Source organism: Tenrec ecaudatus, chromosome 11, assembly GCF_050624435.1.
Source record: "Tenrec ecaudatus isolate mTenEca1 chromosome 11, mTenEca1.hap1, whole genome shotgun sequence".
In the NCBI taxonomy this organism is placed as follows: Eukaryota; Metazoa; Chordata; class Mammalia; order Afrosoricida; family Tenrecidae; genus Tenrec; species Tenrec ecaudatus.
In genome coordinates this window covers 88888566-88911525 of record NC_134540.1, presented here as the reverse complement: position 1 = coordinate 88911525, position 22960 = coordinate 88888566, and positions in this window count along the sequence as shown.

The window sequence follows — 22960 nt, the reverse complement described above, 5'->3', positions numbered from 1 at the left end:
TGAAAAAAAAGGCTACTCATGTGCTTCTGAGAATTCCGCCATTGAAAACTGTGGGATACACTTCCACTCTGACCCACATGAGTTGCCAAGACTTGGGACTGACTCTGCAGCAATTGTTTCTTTTCCTCTTCTTTCCCCACTGCAAGACCCTTGGCCTGGCACATCCTTCTGTATGTGAACACTTGCCCCGGGTTTCCTCATTTCTCTGTGTCCTCAGTCTCTGTTCAAACACTTCTTTCTGGAAAAAGCCTTCCTGGATCTCCAGGTAAATATTAGCACCCACTACCACCCCCGCTGGCACTCTCATGCTGCCAACATTCTGTGATTTTCTCTGCAACACTGACCATCATTCAAAGAACTCTCCGCAGACTTATCTAATTATTTACTGTATTTCTCCTTCACTGGAATATAAGACATTGATTATTGTAAAACCACTGCCTAGAAAAATGTATGCAAGTAGGGCCTCAATCAATGTGCTGAATGAATGAATTTATAATTCATCATTACACAGCTGATGCCTATTAAGGTCCATACTAAATTCCTTCTGTTTGACTGACATACTGCTCTGAGTATTAAACTTAATTCACCAATTTAGATATTAGTACAAATCAGCACTTATTATATGTGAATATGTATCTATCATATGTGATGTATTCATACAGATGAATATGACGTAAATGTGTATGTGAGATATATATTCATATATCTATCGATACCGATATAGCTTTAGATAGGTATTTGTTTACCATGACTTTGAGTCAGATGCTGGCTAAGAAACAACAAATGTCACGAGGTAAATTTAGCACGCAGAACAGTGCGCATCGAGATGATAGCCACTCGCCATTCTTATTCAGCTTCTATGCTGAGTAAATAATCCACGAAGCTAAATGATGTGAGGAATGTAGCACCGAGACTGAAGGAAGACTCGGTCACAACCTGCAGGATGTCGGCCCCGGTCTTGCTTGCTGAATATGAAGAAGACTTGAAGCACCTGCTGAGGAAAATGAAAGACTACCAAGTGTGGTGCAGAAGTCAACTTCACAACATTAACATGAAGACCATTTAAAAGGAAGCGTTCACAATTGGACCAGGAAACAGTATCTATCTGCCCTGGGTAACCACTAACCAATTTTGGTCTCCATACACTTGCCTCCTGTCGCTATTTCACAGATGTGGCATTATGCATTTGTTCTTCTGCGACCCATTTCACTTAGCCTAATGTTTTCAAGGCGTATCTATGTTGTAGCATGTGACAGGGCTTTATGGAGCTCTTCAATTCTGAGTAATAGTCAATTATATGTGTATACCACATTTTGCTCACTCATTCACCAACCTGCTGGGATGAATTTAGGCTGTTTCCTATTTTATTTTATTTGTTTGTTTGTTTAATGAGTGCTGGCTGTTGAACATTACCAGCCCACCACTGCCTGAACCCCACCTTTCTCAAACATTGTTATCCCAGCTCAATTCAAACCCTCCTCCCCGCCCTCAAAATACCAGGGCACAGATGGAGAAACTGAGACTCAGAGAGCGTTCCCGCTGCCACCGAGTTGATTCTGACTCAAAATGACCCGCGAGTGCAAGTCGTGCTCCTGCCTAGGTGGTTTCAGAGGCTTGACATCTTGGTGGGAACAGAGAGTGTCTTGCTTCTCCCTCAGATTGGCCGGCAGGTTATGGCTAATGACCTTTCAGTTAGCACTCAGTGAGCCCCCACCGGCTCTCCCAAAGGGAAACTAAGCCAAAAGCCAGCCACCATTTAGTCAACTGTGACTAACAGTAGCCCTATCCCCCAAAGCAAACTCACGGCCACGGAGTCAATTCCGACGCATGGCGGCCCTCGGGGACAGGGTGGAACTGCCCTGTGGATTTCCAGGCACAGCAAACCACATCTTTTTGTCAAGAAGCAACTGGTGGTTTCGAACAGCTGGTTTTGATGATTGCAGTTCAACAGGAAGCCGTTACTCCACCAGAGCTCCAACGGCAGCTCTGTCCTCACTTGTAAATTACAATAGCCCGGCTAAGGCGGAAATCCCAACCATTCTCTTCCTGTGGATGTATTCTGTTTCCCATCAGTGTATGATGGAGTAGCAGGCTACCTGTCGGGAAGCTAACTTCAGGGGAAGCCGTCCAAGGGAGAAGATCTACGGTCTTAAAACCATGTATGGTCACGATAAGTCAGAATCAACTTGATGGCAGTGCAAATGTGTGTGTGTGTGTGTTATATTTGCTATATAAGGGTTGAAAACAAGTTTGCGTTACATTTATAATTACAGATTTTTACAGTTAATGTCCTTCAGGGAAGTTCTGCTTTCTATCAAGTACCATAAAATACATTTGGAAAACTTATTTGAGGTCTTTTCATGGGATACCCTTCAATGCAGCTCAACGGTGGAAGTTATCATTGATAATGAAAACATTCTCCCAAGTGCTAAAAATCATCTCTGGACTGATAAGTATATAATCTAAGTATCTTATAGGTGTAATTCAATTAATCTCTAAAGGAAAATATCTGTTGGATGCATGTAAACATACTGGTTAAACTGCACGTCTTCATTCCTTCCACTCCACCGACCGAGACTGTGGAGAATAGACTATAAAAATTGCACCACGAGCTTGTTCTCTTTTTATCGCCTGTCAAATTATTGCCGAGACGCCCATAGTTGGTGGTGAAACATTGTGATCCAATGCTAGCTGGCAAGGAAACGCCAAGTGTGAGTTGTACATTGAGTTTAGGTAATGTAGCAGAAACCATTGCATGAAAACACTCATTTTCTCCATATATATTAGTAGACATGGTGTTTACCAATGAGAATTGGAGAGATTTTTAAACATAGTTTGTTAACTTGAAGTCGTGGCCAGGCTGTACTGGAGTGCTCTGTCGCTTGTGTTAAAGTTGAGGACAGTAGCTCCCTTGGGGCTGAGAAGCTTTGGGCTCCACCATGCAAAGCCAATCACCTCAGGCAATGGCCCAGATCATATGAGTGACGCCATCAGGATGTATGCACTCTTTGCTGCGTAAGCACCAGCAGCATGCTCAATAGTGCATTACATATATATAGCCTTTGCCCTTCTACTGAGCCTTCCCCTACTGTTCACACCTAGCCTCCAAACGGAGAACTCACACCCATTCATGCTCAAGTCTAGCCATTCTATTGAAGGAGATTTGGGAGCTATTATTAACAATATATCTCAAGCTGCTGAGCAAAGAGCTAGTTTAATTCAATTTAATTTATCTATCCTATAAAATAAAAGAAGTGCGAGATGTGTTATTATCGGCCTTAGATGACCCTAGAATTCAAACAATTTATTATCTTATTATTGAACAGTGTTTCCAACAAGAGCCTCTTTGTCTCTTTTGCTGCTCTGAAGAAGCCTATTCTTCAGTTTTAAGGAATAATTGCTGTCTAAGAACTTGAGGAAAAAATAGCATCTCTTGGATTAAAAATAAAAGTGTTGATTGAATATGGTCCGCTAGGTGCTAGCTCCAGCTTTGCCTGTTATGACTTTCCATGGAGTTCCTTCCCTTAGAATTTTGTAGCACGCTTCATTCTTGATATTTTGTGGGCTTCATCCATGTGCCTTTGGGCATAATCCTCATTAACCACATACAAAGACGTGCCCCGAGAGTATGCGCTGGCGCTCCGGCATCACCCACACATCACACAGAGCACCTGTGTGTTCATGATCATGATGCTTTTTCCTGCCACTGATGTTGTGTTTCAACTTCAAATGAAGGGTATGGGAATGACCTGGGGCTTTTATCTCTAAATATCTATTAATAAATATCTATTAATGTTCAAATTAGTGCAAATCAATGCAGCACTGTAGCTGGTAACTCCTTCGGGCGTTCTAACACCTGGAAATGATTCATTAATTCAATGATCCTATTTAAAAGCAGTAGTTCAAAGGCCCTGGGGATTCTAAAATGGGCGTTCAAAGCTGAAGAGCACTTCAGCCACAGCAGTGCCAGGGTGTAGCTGGGGAATCATCATTTCCTTCCAGAAGCAGAGTCCAGAGAATGATGGCTGTTTCAGGTGGTAGTTCAGTTGTTTGGGCTCAGTTTTTCTGATTTTTCTAAGTATAATTTTATTATCATTTCATATATATTGCCATCCTTATGACTCTGTAAAATAGGTGTGATTAAAATATATTTAAAGGAGCTGAGCAAGAAGAAGAGGATTATCTATTGATGAAATATGTGTAATAAGTTAAATGTTATTAAAATAAACTTTATGGGTTTTGTTATGGAATGAAATTTCTTAATAAGGCTCTTCTACCAAAGTCTCTGTAACTCCTACCAAGTTATTGCATGGGACTATGCAGACAGGGCTTGTGTAGCAATAATAGAAGGGATTGATCAGTTTTGTTCCCACCTCCTGACTTTAAGGAGGGTCCATCTTTGAAGTAGCAGCAGAAAAAACCCAAGCTGATGCTGGAAGAGCATGCCCATGACCTCTGTCAGATGGAGCAGGATCTGCTGGCAAGAGAGGCACCAGAGGCTCTGGCACAGAGGCTCAGAGGAGCAGCATGGAGACTATGGGGTACTTTTTCATCATCTGATCTGATACTATGGAACTATGGGACAGGACAACAGGGGGCCAGGCCTCATGGTCAATGGAGATGAAGGCCAAGGGATCACATGGCTAAGAGATTGAGAACCCAAGAGAGGCTTGGGTACGATGAGAACTATGAGAAGCTGAGAACCAAAAAGAGACTTGGCTACCGGCTGAGGAGACCAATCCCTGTATTCTTACTATTGGCTTATTCTGACTGTTGTAATCTATTGACTTCCCGAATGAGGCCCTTTACTGGGCAGCATTCTCTGTGAGTTCTGGGTGCCCATTGCAATGGATTCGACTCACGAACCCACCAGAGATGTGGACTGAGTGGCGTGGCAGGGACTGTTAGTGTCAGAATAGAGAAGGTTGGTGTGTGGAGGCATCACTGACCCCTATCTGGTGGCAATAGGGGAGCCAGAGGATGTCACATAACTCTGCTTCCGTTGGTCTTTATTACCAGAGGGTTTTGTGTAGAATGTTTGGAATGTCTATAGAATTGGAAAGGAGAAAGGAAATAGTATCCCATTCCAGAAATAAATCCTCATCCATATGTGTAGCCCATCAGTTTAAGTGTTCCAGCTATAACATCATAACATTGGGAAAATCTTAAGGCCTGCAAAAACATTTATGGCAAGAAATAGGAGTAAATCCAAAAATACAAACTCACTGCCACTGAGTTGATTCAACTCATAAAGACCTTATAGGACAGGGTAAAACTGACCCTGTGGGTTTCCGAAATTATAACTCTTTATAGGAGTAGATGTGTGAGTCAGTCTCTTCAAAATCTATAGAATTTGTAAACTACAACCCTAATAAAAATAACACAATCCTAGTATCATTGTAACACAAGTAACTCACTGTGGCCTTTACTGGTAAGATCCTTGACAACTCCAACCTTTCCTCCACTGTCATGACGTTTCTTACTGCTCCAGTTGTGAGGATTTGGGTTTTCTTTTCATCCGCACTGAAGACTGCAGTCCTTGACCTTTATCAGCAAGGGCTTCAAGTCCTGCTCACTCTTAGCAAGCCAGATTGTGTCATCTGCATATCTCGGGTTGTTAATAAAACCTCCTCACATCTTGATGCCACATTCTTCTTTGTTACAATCAATCTTCTCTGATTATTGGCTCAGCTACAGATTGAATCGGTGTGGTGAGAGGATACAACCATGGTGCACACCTTTCCTGATTTCCAGCCATGCAGTATTCCCTTGTTCTGTTTGCACAACTGCCTCTTGATCCATGGACAAGGCCCAGGAGCACAATGACATGTCCTGGAGTTCCTGTTCTTCTAAAGGTTTTCCACGGTTTGTTGGGATCCGCATAGTGGAATGCCTTAGCAGAGTCAATAAAATACAAGTACATATCTTTCTGGTATTCTCTGATTTCAAACAAGATCCATCTAAAGTCAGCAATGATCTCCCTTGCTCCACGTGCTCTTCTGAATCTGGCCTCAACCTCTGGCAGCTCTCTGTCAAGGTAAAGCTACAGCCATTAGTGGAGGATCTTCAGCAACACCTTAGTTGCACATGAAATCAATGATGCTGTTCTATAATTTGACCAGTCTGTTGGGTCACCATTCTGGGGATGAGTACAGATATGGATCTTTTCCAGTCAATTGGCCAAATAGCTCTCTTCCAAATTTCCTGGCATAGACGAGTAAGTGCTTCCAGTGCTTCATCAACTTGTTGAAATGATGAAATCAAAGAGCTCAATAGAAATTTCAAAGGGAAGCTTGAGAAGACAAAGTCAAATATTGTAATGAAATCTGTAAAAACCTAGAATTAGGGAACTCCCCAAAAAAGGTGTTCAGCATATCTAAAACTAAAAGAACTGATAAAATTGTCCAGCCTTGAGTTACAGTATTGAAAGATTCTATGGGCAAAATATTGAATGAGACAGAAAGCACCAAAAGAAGATGGAAAGATACACAGACTCGCTGAACAAAAAATGCACTGAATGCCGCGCGACTGCTCCAGGAGGTAGCATAGAAGCAAGAGCCAGTGGTGCTGAAGGACGGAGTTCAAGCGGCGCTGCAAACTAGCCAAACAAGGCTCCCCGGGAACTGATGGAATAGCAATTGAAATGCTTCTGTACGTTGATGAAGCTGCTTCTAGCACAGACCAGTTTGGTCAAAAATAAAAACATTATTTAGAAGTAGCATTTTCATAAGTCAACCGGTTCAAACTAGATGGGCTTCTCACCTCCCTCTGAACTCACATAGGCAAGTTATCTGTTTCACGGTGTTTCTTTGAAGTGTTCCTAGTCTCTTCTCACGATCTTTATTTACCCCCCGAGTTCTTGTCTCCTTTCCTGAAGGTTTTCTTTTGCTCTTTCCTAGCTTTTAGTTCCTTGGTTCTTAATAATTTGGATCTGAGACCGAGCTCTCTAGAGAAGTAAAATGTATATATGGATATTTGCAGAGAAGATTATATCAAGGAACTGGCTCACATAGTTGTAGAGGCAGGAAAGTTCCAGATCTATGAGTCAGATGTCAAGTTGGAGGTTTCTCTTGACTTATATAGCTTAAGGCACTGGTAAACCCAAGATGAGCAGATCAGACAGCAGCCTTCTTTCTCTGCAAGGGCAAATCCAAGACGGACAGATGGCATGGCAGGCTGCCAATGATTCTCAGGATTAGTAGAAAACACAAACAAGCTCCTGGCACAAATCCAAAATCCCAGAAGTCAGATTACCAGCCAGATGTAGGATCCAGACCCAACACAGAGCAAGCAAGGTTTTCCACAGTCAAAACTACATGCAGATCACACTCCTGAGGAGATACTCATCGTGGGGGATCACTACATCTTAATTGCTAAATTGATGCCTGTGAGTTCATTGCCACAGAAAATCCTGGCCTGCCAAGTTGACACTAAACCTTAACTTTCACACTTTGTTAATCAACCTTTTCATTCTAATGCCGTGTCTCTCGCCTGAGGATGTCTAGGCCCCTCCCCTCCTACCCAGTTATGACATGTTTTTTTTAATTTTCAAAACTGAGGAGGTGCTTCTATTACCTACATGGGGAGGCCTAAGGCACTGAAAGTCACCTTACAATGCATAGACCAATTCTCTCAACAAGAAATTATCTAGCCAAAAATTTTAATAGAGCCCAGCTTGTGAAACTCTGCACTGATTACTTATTCCCCCAAAACTTTTCTCAAAATGTTTTCTTCTTTGTGTAGTATACTATTCAGTACTTTTCTCCATCTGCTCTATTATGGATTTGTTTACTCCCGTATCCAATATTTGTTTACTAATGTTTACTGAGTAGCTAATTCATGCCTGAATGATGTTAGGTATAAGAATATAAAGATGAATAGAATATGGCACCTGCCCTGGGACATCTCACAGTAGAGAGAGGATAGTAACATCAATAACTACAACATTTCATATATGTGACCTTATTGAATCTTATAATAATTCAATGTGAAAGTCCTATTGTAGATTAACTTCACAAATGTATATATAAACAAGAGAATAAAGTGTCCGTAACAGCATTCAGATTATGCTATAAGACAAAATTTTAAAAATTAACTGAGCTCTTTGTATATCCAGAATCATTCAAAAACAATGAGCCGAGCACTGTATATTTTAGAAAATAAAACTTACAAGCACCCCTGTAATTGTTTGCTTTAACATTTTATGTCCATATCCAATAAATTGAAAATCCTGTAAATCTTCATATTTTTAACATTGGGGATTTTTTTCTTTGTTAGTTTCATTGGCATACAATTCACACATCATACAATACAAAAGTTCAATCACATCAAGAAGATTTGTGCAATCATCCCATAATCACTTTTAGAACATTTTCTTCATTCTTGCATTCATCATTATTGGCTCCCCACTTACCCTTACTTCCCCTGCTGTCCCCAAAGGAACTGTTAATCCAATTACCATCTCTATAGATCTCCCTATCTCAAACTTCATATACAACAACCCCAAAAAACATTTTTAAACTAATAAGAATAACAAAGTAAAACAAATGCAAATCTCATTTGAAAAGAGAGTAGAACATATTAAAAACTGGAACAAAATATTCTTAAGGGAGATCAAATGAAAAGGTGCTAACTTTTAACCTAACTGCACCTACAATCATCAACTTTCCAAAATTGTTGTATTTTTTTAAAACTGATTTATTCTATCATTTCTATGAGATAAAAAGGCTGAATACCTTTATACTGATTTGTGGTTTCTATCAGGAGTAAATTTTGCATGGCCTACAAGGGCATTTTAAAAGAAATTACAAGATTGAAATTAAAAATTGCTCTCTTTATATATCAGCAGAAACAATGAATTTATAGTTATGTTACTCTGGGTTCTTTAGAGAAACAAATCCACAGAAACTCATGTATAAGAGAGTTTTATATCTAGGTTAAGTGCACATCAAAAAAACATCCCAACCCAGTGCTGCCCAAACCCACAAGTCCAACATTAACCCATTAACGCTTATGTCCAACACCAATCCACAAAGTCCTCCTCCATCTCACAAAACAGATGCAATGATGCTGATTGCAGGAGGAAAGCCAAGTCAGTGAATGTGTAAGCATCTCAGTGCTGGCAGGGGTCTCCATATGGCTGCTCCAGCACCCAGGGCAGCATCAGGGTAGGCCCATGTGGCTTCTCCTTGGGGATGTCTTGCAGGAAGTCAGCCTTGCCAGCTGAAGCACGGAAGTGCTAAGGCAGCTACACCCTGGTCTGACCACCAGAAAGCAAGAGACCTGAGAATTAGAAAGGCGAGGCTCACTGAGCCATTTATCTCTCTGCCCTTCAATTAACCCCACATGTGTTTATCAGCCAGGTTGGCACAATAAACTAACTTAATAGGGATGGATTTTGTTTTGCTCATTCAAGTTTTAATATATTATCATGCTATATCAACATGCCAACAAAAAGACCTTACTCTTGAGATTAAAAAAAAAATTTAGGGGCTCATACAACTCTTAAAATTTTAAGTTATAAAGTTTGAATATTTTTCCTGAGAGTTCTATTCAGTTGTGTAATAGTTTAATTCTACATAAGCTGTTATATGAAGAGTGGGGAGTAGGGAAATATGCATGCTGTGATAGACACCGCAAAACTAACCTATTCAGCACTGCTCAATTGAGCCATCGCTATCCATGTTTGTGCAGCTGGGAGCGGTGGTGAGTGCCATTTCTTCATACTGGCTCCCCCAAGTCTCTAGGACTCAGACAATGATTGGGTGGGACCCTACAAATACAGTGTATGTAACACCGCATTGTCGGATGGGTTGGTTTTCCTTTTTTTTAATCATTTTATTGGGGGTTTGTATAACTCTTATCACAATACATACATACATCCATTGTTTCAGGCACTTTTGTACATTTGTTTCCCTCATGATTCTCAAAACTTGCTTTCTATGTGAGCCCTTGGTATCAGCTCCTGATTTTTACCCTCCCTCCCCACTCTTCCCTCCCCCATGAACCTTTGATAATTTATAAATTAATATTATTTTTTCATCCCTGATCTCAATATTTTTAATCATTGTATTGGAGGCTTATACAATTGTTACCACAATCCATACATCCATCCTTTGTGTCGAGCACATATGTATACTTGTTGTCATCATCATTCTCAAAACATTTGCCTTCTACTTGAGCCCTTAATATCAGCTGTACATTTTCCCCCTTCCTCCCCACTCCCCGCACCTCATGAACCCTTCATCATTCATAAATTATTATTATTTTGTCATATATTACACTGTCCAATGTCTCCCCCCCCCGCATTCTTCCCTGCTGTCCATCCCCCAGGGAGGAGGCTATATGTAGATTTTTGTAATCAGTTTCCCCTTTCTACCTCACATTCTCTCCACCCTCCAGGCATCCCCACTCTCACCACTGGTCCTGAAGGAGTCATTTGTCCTGAATTCGCTGTGTTTCCAGTTGCTATCTGGACCAATGTACATCCTCTGGTCTAGCCAGATTTGTAAGGTAGCATTGGGATCGTGATAGTGGGTTGGGGGCTGTGGGGAGGAAGCATTTAAGAACTAGAGGAAAGTTATATGTTTCATCATTGCTTCTCTGCACCCTGACTGGCTCATCTCCTCCCCACAACCCTTCAGTAAGGGGTATCCGGTTGGCTACCAATGGGCTTTGAGTCTCCACTCTGCACTCACCCACATTTTCAATGATATGATTTTTTGTTCCTTGATACCTGATCCCTTCAACAGCTTGTGGTCACACAGGCTGGTATGTTTCTTCCATGTGAGCTTTGTTGCTTCTGAACTAGATGGCTACTTGTTTATCTTCGAGCCTTTAAGACACCACATGCTATATCTTTTGATAGCTGGGCACCATCAGATTTCTTCACCACATTTGCTTATGCACACGTTTGTCTTCAGTGATCATATCAGGAAGGTGGGCACCCACTGGTAGGATTTTTAGTTCTTTGATGTCTGATATCTGGTCCCTTCTGCACTTTGTGGTCAAAAAGGCTGGTCTGCTTCTTCCATGTGGACTTTCATTCTTCTCAGCTAGATGGGTCGCTTGTTTTATCTTCAAGCCTTTAATACCCCAGATGCTATATGTTTTGATAGCCAGACACTGTCAGCGTTCTTCACCACATTTGCTTATGCACACATTTTTCTTTAGCAATCATGTCAGGAAGGTGTGCATCCTGGGATGCCAATGTAATAGAACAAAGTGTTCTTGCATTGAGTAAGTGCTTGAGTGGAGGCCCAATGTCCATCTGCTGCCTTAGTACTAAATCTCTAAATATATGCACATAGATCTGTTTCCCTACACTCATATAAATATATTTACACATGTACATTCCAGTCTTTAGACCTCTATGAATACCTTTTGTCACCTAGCCCTTTCCTCTATTTCATTTTACTTTCCTCCTGTCCCACTATCATGTTTAGCCTTCATTTGGGTTTCAGTAATTTCTCTCGGTTACCTTGCCCTTGCTGAATCCCTACCAGGCCACTCACACCCTCCTTGCTACTGATTTTGGATCACTTATTGCTCCCCTGTCCATGGGCTTGGTCAGCACCACCTCCTTGTCCCCTCCTCTCCCTCTCCCATGTCCCCCGGGAACCATTGGTCCCTTTGTTTTCTCCTCCAGACTATTCACCCAGTCTATCTTATCTAGATAGATCTGTAGAGATAATAATATGCATCAAAAATCAAGTCATAGCAAGATAGGCGATGAGTGAGAACACAGCTATGACAACCAAAAAGGAAACCAATTACCCATAGAGGAATAAATTAATTAAAATAAAAATGTTTTAAAATGAAAGAAAAACCTGTAAATAGATCAAGGTCTGAGTTTTGATCTCTAGGCGTGTCCTTCAGTCAGGTCCAATGGGGTGTCATGCTTTGGCCCCAAAGTCAGTCCTTTGTACTCCCTCGGGGGCGTCCTGCTCTGCTCCCCCGGTTGCTCTGCTGCACGCTTTTAGTGGTTTGCCTCAGTGTCACAGGGTCAGTCTGGGCCAGTCCCAACCCTGAGTCTCCAGTGTTGTCCCCCTGCGCCATCAAGGGACTGTGTGTCTCGTAGTGGGATCGGCCATATTGTCCACTCTCTCCATTGACTGTTCAGAGTGGGTATATCGTCCTCCAGGCCTGGTGGGCCAGGATGTGCTCCTCTCGCTCTTCCTCCCCCTTCTTTGCTCCCATGTGCTCTGATCGAACATGCGCCTCTCCCCTAGCTGCAGCTTCAGTGCCGTCCTCTCAAGTAAATTCTTCTGGGGTGAGGGGCAGATTGGTTGGTTTTCATTACCACCCCCTGGCCATAAAGAGCAGCGGTCTTTGAAGAAGCAACAGAAAGGAAAAAGCTGAGCACCTTGGAAGAGCATGTTTTCCAAGCTCAGCCTGAAGTGATGGAGGCTGCTGAGACCAGAGTCATCTGAGACGGGGGCAGAGAGTCAGAGGAACAGCGCTGAGCCTGAGCCATAGCTTCTTTTCAATTGGCCTGAGACAATGGCAGTGTGGGGCAAAGCACAGGTGGGCTGCTCTCAAGAGGTACACCCTCAGAAACTCACAGAAGCAGTTCTAACCTGTCCTATCGGATGGCTATGAATAGGCATGGACTCAATGGCAGTGAGTTGGGGGTTTTTGGTTGATGGCATTATTCGCGAGTATGAGACAGAAGAGCGCTGTATCGTCCTAGGGTGGAAGCCATCAGGTTGGCAGGGTGAAAGGTATGCTCCACTTCTTATGCTGCCTTGGGTTCTCGCTGAGGTGGTTTCCTCATCCAGGCCCCAAGTGGGAAAAATGCATGGACCAGCCCATAATCTCAAATTATATAAAGAACTGTTCTAAGAAGACCCTGTCACTCTCCAGAATGGGAACCATTTCCTCATGGTGGGTGCTTTTAAACCAGCATGGTTAAACCTTTGGCATGGGTCTTTCTCAGGATTTTTTGTGTTCTCCCAGGCAGCTGCTGGTTAATAGCATTTTGCACTTGTTTTGTTCCTCACAACCTCTTTGCACCAAAACCCAGATGCAAGTGAAATGGTCATAAAAGAAGTATTTGGGTTAAATGCGTGCTAAACAGGTTTAAAATTACTGCTCATTGTTTGAAAGCAGATGCAAGTCTCAAACAAATGCAAAACATCAATGCAAATGCAAAAGGGGGGGGCAATTTGAAAATCAGATGCTAAGTGCTTGATTCTATAGGGGGTGAGATGGGCTGCTTTCCCTGGCAGTTGACACGGCTTGTAGGGCCAGTACCTGAATGGCACAGGGAGAGCCCATATGCTAAAGAGAGGAGGGGCTGGTGGAGGGCAAAAAACTCCCCTCGGGTCTTCATTCGGCTCCATTACAAATCCCTAATTTCTAAAAACCTGCTGTGTATATTGCTAACAACTTGAGAGCACTGATTAAAATGAATGTCAAGCTCATTCTTGCCATTTGTTTACTGAATCACCTTATCAGGCTGCCCAACTGTTCTTTTCTTTCCCACACACGTGGACGTTTCCAGGCCTACCCCAGTGAGCAACCAATCTTGAATCATGGATTGGCTTTCTTCTAGGGACGCCCAAGTTCAGTTATATTTTATTGAGACCCCTTTATTAAGTCTGATCCAGGACAAAAACGAGGCAAAGACGAAGGACAAATCATGCAGATAAGAGAGAACATTGACATGAGACCGCAACGGTGTATAAAAGGTTCAGAGCCATGTAGCTAAATTATAAAACATTGAAAACAATGAAATCCATCACAAAATCACGATTGGCAGTGAATCAATTCATTACTGTAGCAGGCAGGACTACAGCATAGGGAAAGGGACCAGAAAAGAGATTCAAACACTATCGTGCACTAGTAAAGTATGCAAGTGCTTCAGGGACCTCTGATCACATTGCCAAGATATAGCTCATGATGCTGCCAACCTGGGCCCCAATGTCTATAATGAGCACACCCAGGCCAGTTCTGAGGGCACGACAGTCCCTCCATAAACCATCCAGGAGAGTTACAGCAATGAAACTCTCTGGTGGCATAGCCGATCCTCAAGGCCCGTGGTTCAAACCCACCCACTGCCCCATGAGCACAAGATGAGACTTTCTGCTTCTATAAAGATTTACAGCCACAGAAGCACCAAAGGGCACTTCTACTCTATCCACCAGGTCACCTTGAGTTAGAATTTACTCAATAGCAATGAGTGAATCAAGAAAAATAACTCAACAGAGCCTTGATTAATGTCGAGACTAAAGAGGGAGTCGGGGCTCCCACTGTAAAGGCTTCTTTCTTCAAGCCCAGTACTCAGAATTTAAGCATTATAGCTTGTACAGTTTCATAAAAATATCTATTCTTGAGTTGTGTCCCTGGATACATTTTCCATGTCCGTATTACTTGCTTGATTTGCAAGTTGCCAACAGTCTTAGATTTACAGGATCTAGCCCTCTGGCTTGCCTTTGAGCTTAACCATGTTGAACCCAGTGCATGCATTTCAAGAAGATGATAACACAATCACAGAACTTGGATCCATTGCCATGAAAGATTCTTGGCAAGCCCTCCGTTTGATGACAGCACTGTGAAAGCAATAAGAGACTCGATGCAGTGAGTTTGGTTTGGGGTTCAGTGCCAGCTCCTTGCCTTGGCTGTTGAGTGCCTGAAATGCATAAAGTATTTAATACTATGAGACAGAATTAAATATTTCACTATTAACAAGTATTTAAGAATCTTCTCTGTGCCAAGTACTCACCTAGGTGCAGAACATTCCGTAGCAGTTAACTAGAATGAATGTACATGCAAATGAGCAGCTTTATGTGAAGGCCTCTGGACTGAAGTGGCCCTGGATCCGAGAACGTCTGACAGAAGCAGCAGTAATGGCAAAGGCCCTGTCGCTTCTGGAGTTCGGAAAGGACAAAGGGGGCAGTGGGAGTGGCTGATGTGAGCGGACTAAGGAAGATGAATCGGAGGTATCATCTGAGGCGGGGTCGGGAGGGAGGACCAATCAGGCAGTCCTTGGTAAGCACATTGGCTTTCTCTTGTTGTGCGAGCTAGGAGGCCATTGGAGAATTTCAAGCAGAGAAGGGACATCCAACATGCTCAGCCCTCACTCTATAGCGACTGTGTAGACAAAACTGGGAAAGGGGAGACGCCTTGGGAGACCTTCGCAGTAATCCATGTTTGAGATGTATGATCGTCTGCAACAGTCGGGTATGTGGGTGGGAGGGTGTAAAGAAGTAGGGCTCTGTAGACGCCCAGAGCTCCAGCCAACAGGAGGGGCTGGGAGACGGGCGTGACAAAGGAAAACACAAGAGGCATCCTGGACGACTCAAGATGTTTCACCTGAGCAATCAGAAGAGTGTCTTTCCTTTTTTACTGTCATCCATCCATTCATTTTTTACTTCTTCCTTTTTGTGGGAAGGGGAGAATTCTGAAATAAAGGCTTTGGATTTTGCACATACTATATCCACATCAAAATATTTCCTATGTTTGAGTTTAAAAATATGGAACGACTGCTGAGCTGGAGAGATGGTACTTTGCAACCATATCGGCCGTGTGGAAAGCTGAGCCCAGCTCTGCTCACCAGGGGAGTCACTAAACTAACATGAGAGGAGAGTACTTTGAAGGTGATAAGGTTGTTTTATAAACAAAAAAAAAATTTTAAATACATCGCTTTGAAAAAATTCCATGGGGGGGGTACCCCCTCATATCTCTTTAAAGAAAGCTGTTAGGAATTTTGATAGGGACTGATAGGAAGTAATCTATAGATCACGTCAAGAGAAATATGGGGCTTACTCTCAAAAAGAATTACAGTCTCAGCAATCCTCAGTCCTACTCTGTCTAATAGGGTTGCTATGAGTCAGCATCTCAGCTCTATGGCAGTGTTTGGCTTTTGGTCTTGCTTTCTGTTTTGTTTGGTTTATAGACAGATATTTTCTCACTAGCATCTGCATGAAGCACACTAGCTTTCATACCTCTGCTCAGGAGGAAAAACCAAAGACAATCCTTTAAAGAAGCATTTTACAAAAACACGGTGGATTTCATGACTCAGCCTCTGAATGGTGCAAATGGCGAATGTGTTTGGCTGCTGCTACTCCAAAGTTGGAGGTTTGAGTCACCCAGAGGCACCTCCAAAAAGGGTCTGGTGATCTACCTCCAAAGCCCAGTTATTGCCAATCACAGGAGGATGGGTCTTTCTATAGGGCTGCCACGAGCTGGCATCAACTCCTATGAGCTCTTGATTTTTTTCATTACTTAAAAAATATGTAGATATGGAAGTACATATTCATATGATGAGTGGATTTGATCAGTTAAATTGGATACAAATGTTACTTGCATGTTGGGTATTATTCTGGCTTGCTTCACATTTTCGGGAAAGGGCTCAGAATATTCGTTAGTGTCCTTCCACAAAACGCTCTTATGTATGATGAGTAACTCCTATTTGAGTAAAGATTGTACTTTGTCCTATTACCATGTGCTAGAAATTTTTTTAATTACTTAATCACACACACGTGCACGAGAGTCAGATTCTTGTGTTTACCAGTGATCTTTGATACAGGCATTCTCCAGTCATGTTCCAAGAATCTGGTCCCCCGAGAGGCTGAGGTATCAAGGACACAGGTTCTGACTAACCCAGGGCTTGTATCCAAGAGCTATTTGAATGGTGCTCAAAACGTTCTAGTAGTCCTTGGAAATAACTTTTAAAAATATTTTAAAACATTTTATTGTGAACAAGGTGAAGATTTACAGAGCAAATCCGTTTTTCTGGCAGCAATTCTGACATGTTTTGTTTCATGTCATTGATTGCAATCCCCACAAGGTCGTACCACGTACCCCACTTCTCTGTGTTTCTTGTTTCCATTTCTTCTTATTTACTCCCTCTCTCTGCCTTCTGAACTTTGCCCATAGGCAACTACTGCCTTTTTGATCTTTTGATCTCCAAGGTTGATTATGATAAGGAGTGTGCACCTCCCCAGGACTCATCTTATAGAACTATCCGTTGTTTGTTAAAATTGCTTTGCTGAAGGTGAATTCTGTTCCAAGTCTGACGAGTGAGATGACACCAAAGAAGGTATTCAGGTAGCCTGCCAATAGTTTAAGAAATATTCACAATCATCAGCCACTAGAGTGAATACAATTTTTTAAATAGATATCATCTCACCCCAACATTAATAGCAAAGTTAAAAAAGACAGAAGAGGGAAAAAAATGTTGATTTGTTGGGGGGGGGGCGCTGGAACACTCTTACAATGCTGGTGGGGTTATGAACAGGTAAGTCCACTATGAAAAACAGTACGGTGTTTCCTTAAAAAGCTGGGGGGAAATATCATGTGATCTAGCAATCTCACTAGTAGGTATATATGTAAAGAAATAGAATCCATGACATGAATATGTATGTGCACACCTATGTTCATTGCCGTACTATTCACAATAGCAAAAATGGTGGAAGCAACCTAAATGCCTAGCAATGTTAGAATAGATAACAAACGTAACGGAATAGTTGCAATGTTAAAGATTAACTATGAACCTGTTAAACACCTCATAGCATAGATGAGCCAAGAGGACATTATGCTAAGTGAAATAAATCAGTAAGAAAAGGACGAATGTCATATAATGCCAATATTATTAAAAGTCAAGAAAAAAGAATTTCACACAAAAGAAACATTCTTTGATTGCTAGCAGTGGTGTGAAGGGAAATACATTGTGGTAGTTAGATCATTTTATATCAACTTGAGGATGGATGAAAGTGTAGAGATGGAATCCAACCTGTTAATCAAGTCACAGCCTGATGATGCCTCATTGGGAGCGTGACCTTTTTTTAATAGGAAGGAAAGCTGGGACCCCCCTTCTTCCTCTCTGCCCCCCCACCTTCCTGACTGCTGGAACTCCAAAGATGGCCCCCTGTGGGCCACTCAACCCTGAGGGCTGTCAGCGCCCTGCCATGTTTCCAGTCATGGAGACAAGGTCTCTGCACCACTGACCTATGAACTTCCTGCATCCCACTTCAGCATCCATGTCACCAATGGGCAACAATGTATGTCTGAAGTGGGAGTTACAGACTTTCTTCAGATTTAGGAACTTGAGTTGGCCTGGACTGGGATGCCTTCTTGATGCATAATTACCTCTTGCTATAAGGATCTTTCTTATTCATAGACGAGTGCCACTGGCTTTACACCCCAGAGTGTAAATCACTACCAAACTCAGTCCCATAGAGTCAATGCTGACTCATAGTGATCCTGTAGCGCAGGGCAGAACTGCCCCTGCGAGCTTCTGAGACTGTAACTCTTTATGGGGTTTGGGACCGCCATGTGGTTGTCCAATGTGTAACCACTCTACCACCAGCGCTCCTCCACTGGAGGACAGAAACCTACTAACTTGGGTAAAGGACAAGGCAGTGAAGTCGATACAACATGATGAAGACAAATGAAGAAAATGGGAGAAGTACAACAGTTAAAGACAACAGAGGAAAATGCTACTAGATACACAAAAGCGATCATCTGAGTGCATGCAGACATGCCAGCCGCACAAGTACAGGAAGGAGAAGGAGGCTATGCCCAGGAATTTACTTATGGTGCAAATATATCCATGAATATAATATAGCCTAAAGGATATAGCGTTATGAAAACATCTTATCCATAACCAAGAACTTCAAGAGAATGAGTTGTTGGTCTCAGGCCCATGTCTTGGTAGACACTAAGGTTAGAGTATAACATAGTCCACAAAACAATGTTTTCAATCCTACTTTGGTAAGTAGCAACTGGGGGATTGAAAGCTTGTGAGCAGCGATCTAAGGTTCAACTCTTGGTCTCACATCTAGAGGGAAAAAGAAGTAAGAAAAATCAAAGGTGTATGGACACAATTAGTCCAAATGACTAATGGACCATGCTAACCTCAAACTGCCCAACTGTGAGACCAGAATAATTAGATGATAGTCAATGTCTCTGAAAAGAATAATATTAGAAGGTCCTTTGTCGAGTGGGAGGAAACTGTGGAACAAAACTCTAAAATTTTTTTTTAAGTTAACTCTTTAGGGGATGCCAAAAATCAGCTTCTGAATCCACATCTATTCAGTTCTTCTTTATATAGCAATGTACAGCTCTCTCCAGAGGAGACAGATTCAAATTACTTTAGAAAACAAGTTGGCCACGTTCTTTCTGCCTTAAATTCACAGAGGAGCCTCAAAGAAGAAAAAGAGAAATTCTCCTCCCCAAAGATTTATTTTTAATTGAAAACCTGGCTGTTTCGTAGATGGGAAAGCAGCTTTTGCAAGATCAAGTCACCGTGAGACCAGCCCATTCCATCTTCACTCTGCCAAGTATTTACTGAGGGCCTGCATTATTCTGGCACTGGTTAGCTAATGCCTTTCAACTTTAAAAGAAGTATCACAGGCAAAAATATGTGGAATGTTGACAGAATCGGTTGTTAATTATTTAGAATTAAAATTGGGGAGGAAAACCATCATCAGTGAACAAAATATCTGGTTTCCTGGTCTGAAAATTGATATGTAGCACTTTTGCTTTTACTTCCTGTGATAGTCAGCTTTGGCTGGACCACACATCTCAGTGCTTTGCCAGTTAAGACCTAGTAATTGCCCAAAGGTGACCTAACCAACGTATGATCTGACACAATATAATGTATGAGTAGCTAATCAGATATAAGAAGATTGGGTTGGATATCACACCCTTTCTCAGATCATAACCTTGATTCAGTCCAATGAAAGGAAGTTTCCTTGGGGATGTGGCCTCCTGCCAATCCTGGGAATCCTCTGTGGCCTGCCTTCTGATCTACCAACCTTGGATTTATTCATCTCAGCAATCAAAGCCTTTCCTCTTGCAGCCCATCTTGAGTTCATCAACTCCTGCAGCTATGCTAGTCAAGCGAAGCCTTCAGCCTAACATCTGACCCACAAACTTTGAACGTACTTGGACTTAGAACTTGTCTGAAAGATATTCCAGGTCTATCGTGCCATGAGGTTTTGCATCATTGTTTTTTTTTAGCAATGTCTAGTATTCCATTGTGTGTATGTACCAAAGTGTCTATATCCATTCTTCGACTGATGGGCATTTAGGTTGTTTCTATCTTCTGCCTATAGTGAAGAGCACGGCGATGCACACGTTGTTGTTCTTAGATGCCATTGAGGTTCAGACTCACAGCAGCCTATGGACCACAGAAGGCAATACCGCCCAGTCCCTCACGGGCCTCATAAGTGTTCTTATACTTGAACTTGTTGTGGCAGCCACTGTGCCTATACATCTCGTCGAGGGCCTTCCACTTCTTCACTGCCTCTCAACTCTACTAAGCATGATGTCCTTTTCCAGAGACTGGTCTCTCCGGACATGTCCAAAGTATGTTAGATGAGGTCTCACCGTCTCTGGCTCTGAGTAGCATTCTGCAATGAATAGAGCCTGTCCCTGCGGTGACTCTGCCTTCTCTAGGGGATGCACTCAGCAGAGGGATTATTCTAGCATATGGAATTTCTCTCCCCACTTGTTTCAGGTAGCACCTTACCATTTCCCATCGTGACTGCACATATTTAGGGTCGCACCTGCAGTGTTTGAGGGCTCCAGTCTCTCCCCATCCTCTCTAGTGGTGTTTTTGTAACTTTGCTGTCACTATTAAGGTGAAATGGCATCTCATCGTTGTTTTTATTTGTATCTCTCGAATGGCTAGTGATTGCATGAATTTCTTCATCAATTTTTTGGCCATTTCCATGGCATTTTTGGTGAACTACTCCTTGTCTTTTGTGAAACTAGTTCTGTGTCTGTTTTGTTATGGTCAACGCCCTCCTTCCCATCTACCCCTCCCCCCCGCCGGACACACACACATTCCTACAATTCTCCTTTTACTTGTTAAGTGTTTTGATTCAAATCACTGTGATTCGGACCCATCACAGCTGGGAACAACTGGAGGATGTGCCAACAGGTGTCCTGCAAAGAAAAAGCTCTTAAGCTGGAAGCCTGGGATGGAGCTAGTTAATTTGGAAGCTATATGGACATTTTTTTTGGGGGGGGATAACCTTAAAAATGGAATTTCTCCAACATGTTAGCTGGGTAGGATGTAAAGTCACCTGAAAAGAAGATTAATGCTGAATTCAAGTTGCATTTTATATTGAGAAGTGTACAGGACCACGTTGATGGGGAATATCAGTCAAATCAATCCGTTGACCAATGTAGGGCAGGGCACCTAATGTCTTTAGCACAGAGAAGACAACTTTGGGTCCAATGGACAGCAGAGAGGTCCACGGGGTGAAATCTCCCATGTCCTGTTTTCCTCGGGGCAGGCTCTCGTCAGACCTTGGCTGTAAATGCTGTGGCCTTTCTGTGCCTCGTGTACCACCTGCTAGTTCGCCTCACAGAACTCTAGAGCCATGGGGGAAAACTATTTTTGATATTCATAAAATAACCATTTTAAAAAATAAATGTCCACGGACACAATGTGATGTGGTGCCATTTTTCACCGGATTGCATCCCAAAGGCGTCTCTTAGGAACGTTTCCTCGTGTGCTCATAAGGCGGACAACCGGAGCAGGGTTAAATTCACAAAACTGTTTTCTGTGTACACAATACTAAGCAGAAAATGGAAACGGGGGTTACTGCAGAAGACACATTGTAGCGAGCTATCTAGCCTGTATTATTTCTTCTTTATTAAGTCCAGACATGATAAAGAGTCCCCGCTCCTCCCTGGGGTGTGGACAAGTGGATGTCTAGAACTCTTGCAGGCAACAATTATCTTTATAAATAGCCTGGTGAATGCTCGGTCTCCCATATTCTCTGGAACAGCGCACAGAAGTGCAGGGTCCCATCCCACAGACAGCACTTCAGCTTTCACACATAATCACACATAATACAGCCAGGTATTAGTCACACAACTGGGGTCTGAGGGAGAAAAGCAGAAACATAAAGAGAGGTTAATCAATGGCAACCCTACCTGAAAAATGTGTTTTCAAAAACATCTTCACTTCCCACACTCCAGGTTCCATTAGCAGAGTGCAGATGGCGCCGAGACACGAGGAACGTTGAACTCGGCCCCTGGGAGGCCATCGAGTAGGAGAATTTCTGGGAATCAGGAAAGCACGGCTGTCTGTCCGTGTGGAACTCAAGCCATGGGGCCAGGGAGTGCCTATCGGTTCTTGCCATTCGGTTAAAAGCTCCCTGAGGAGCACCTTGACATTGCATGTGGCCCTCCTCTTAGGGGAGTCTTCGGCCTTGTAAGGCTTCTCATGGGGAAGGAACCACAGAGGGGATCATTTTAGGAAAAGAATTTGTCTGCCTCTAGCTGGAGCTGTCACAGATGAGATGGACACAATGACCCTCTTAAAATCTGCACGGACTGTTTGATAGAAAGTATTGATCCATCAATAACTCATTGTGTAACTGGGCAAATTATCTCAAAGTGTTAGGCTCCTGATCTATGAAAATGAAAATACGTCCCATGGAACAACTTCAAAGGTGTGATTCTAGTTGAACTTTACCTGGCACTTTAAAAACAACGGACTTGCAGGCGTCTTCTTTCCTCTTCAGTCTCCAGCACATTAGTAGACATTTGACTACTAACCTGCAGGGTTACAGGAGCCTCGATAGCTCTGTAGGAGAGGCACTGGGCTGATCATCATAAGGCTTCTAGTTCAAACCCCTTGGGTGCTCCAAGGAAGAAAGATGAGGCTGTCTGAGCCCCTAAAGATAAACAGTCTTGGAAATCTTATGAGTCATAATTGACTTGCTAGCACTGGACTATTGGGTGTGGGGCTAGATCAAGTTTCTTTAAAATATGGGGGTCATAGAGATATCTAGCCCATGGGGTTTATAACCTCTAAGGAGGGTTTGGGGACTGGAGTTGATGGATTAGGACACTCCTACCCTGTAGTAGGTGGAAACAAGGATACTATCGTCTAGCAATTCAGGGCACTGATATACCCCAAAAATAAATTCCTTGCCCCAAAAGTCATTTGAGAAACATAGAGTCTGACTCTGCACATTATATATGAGGAAAC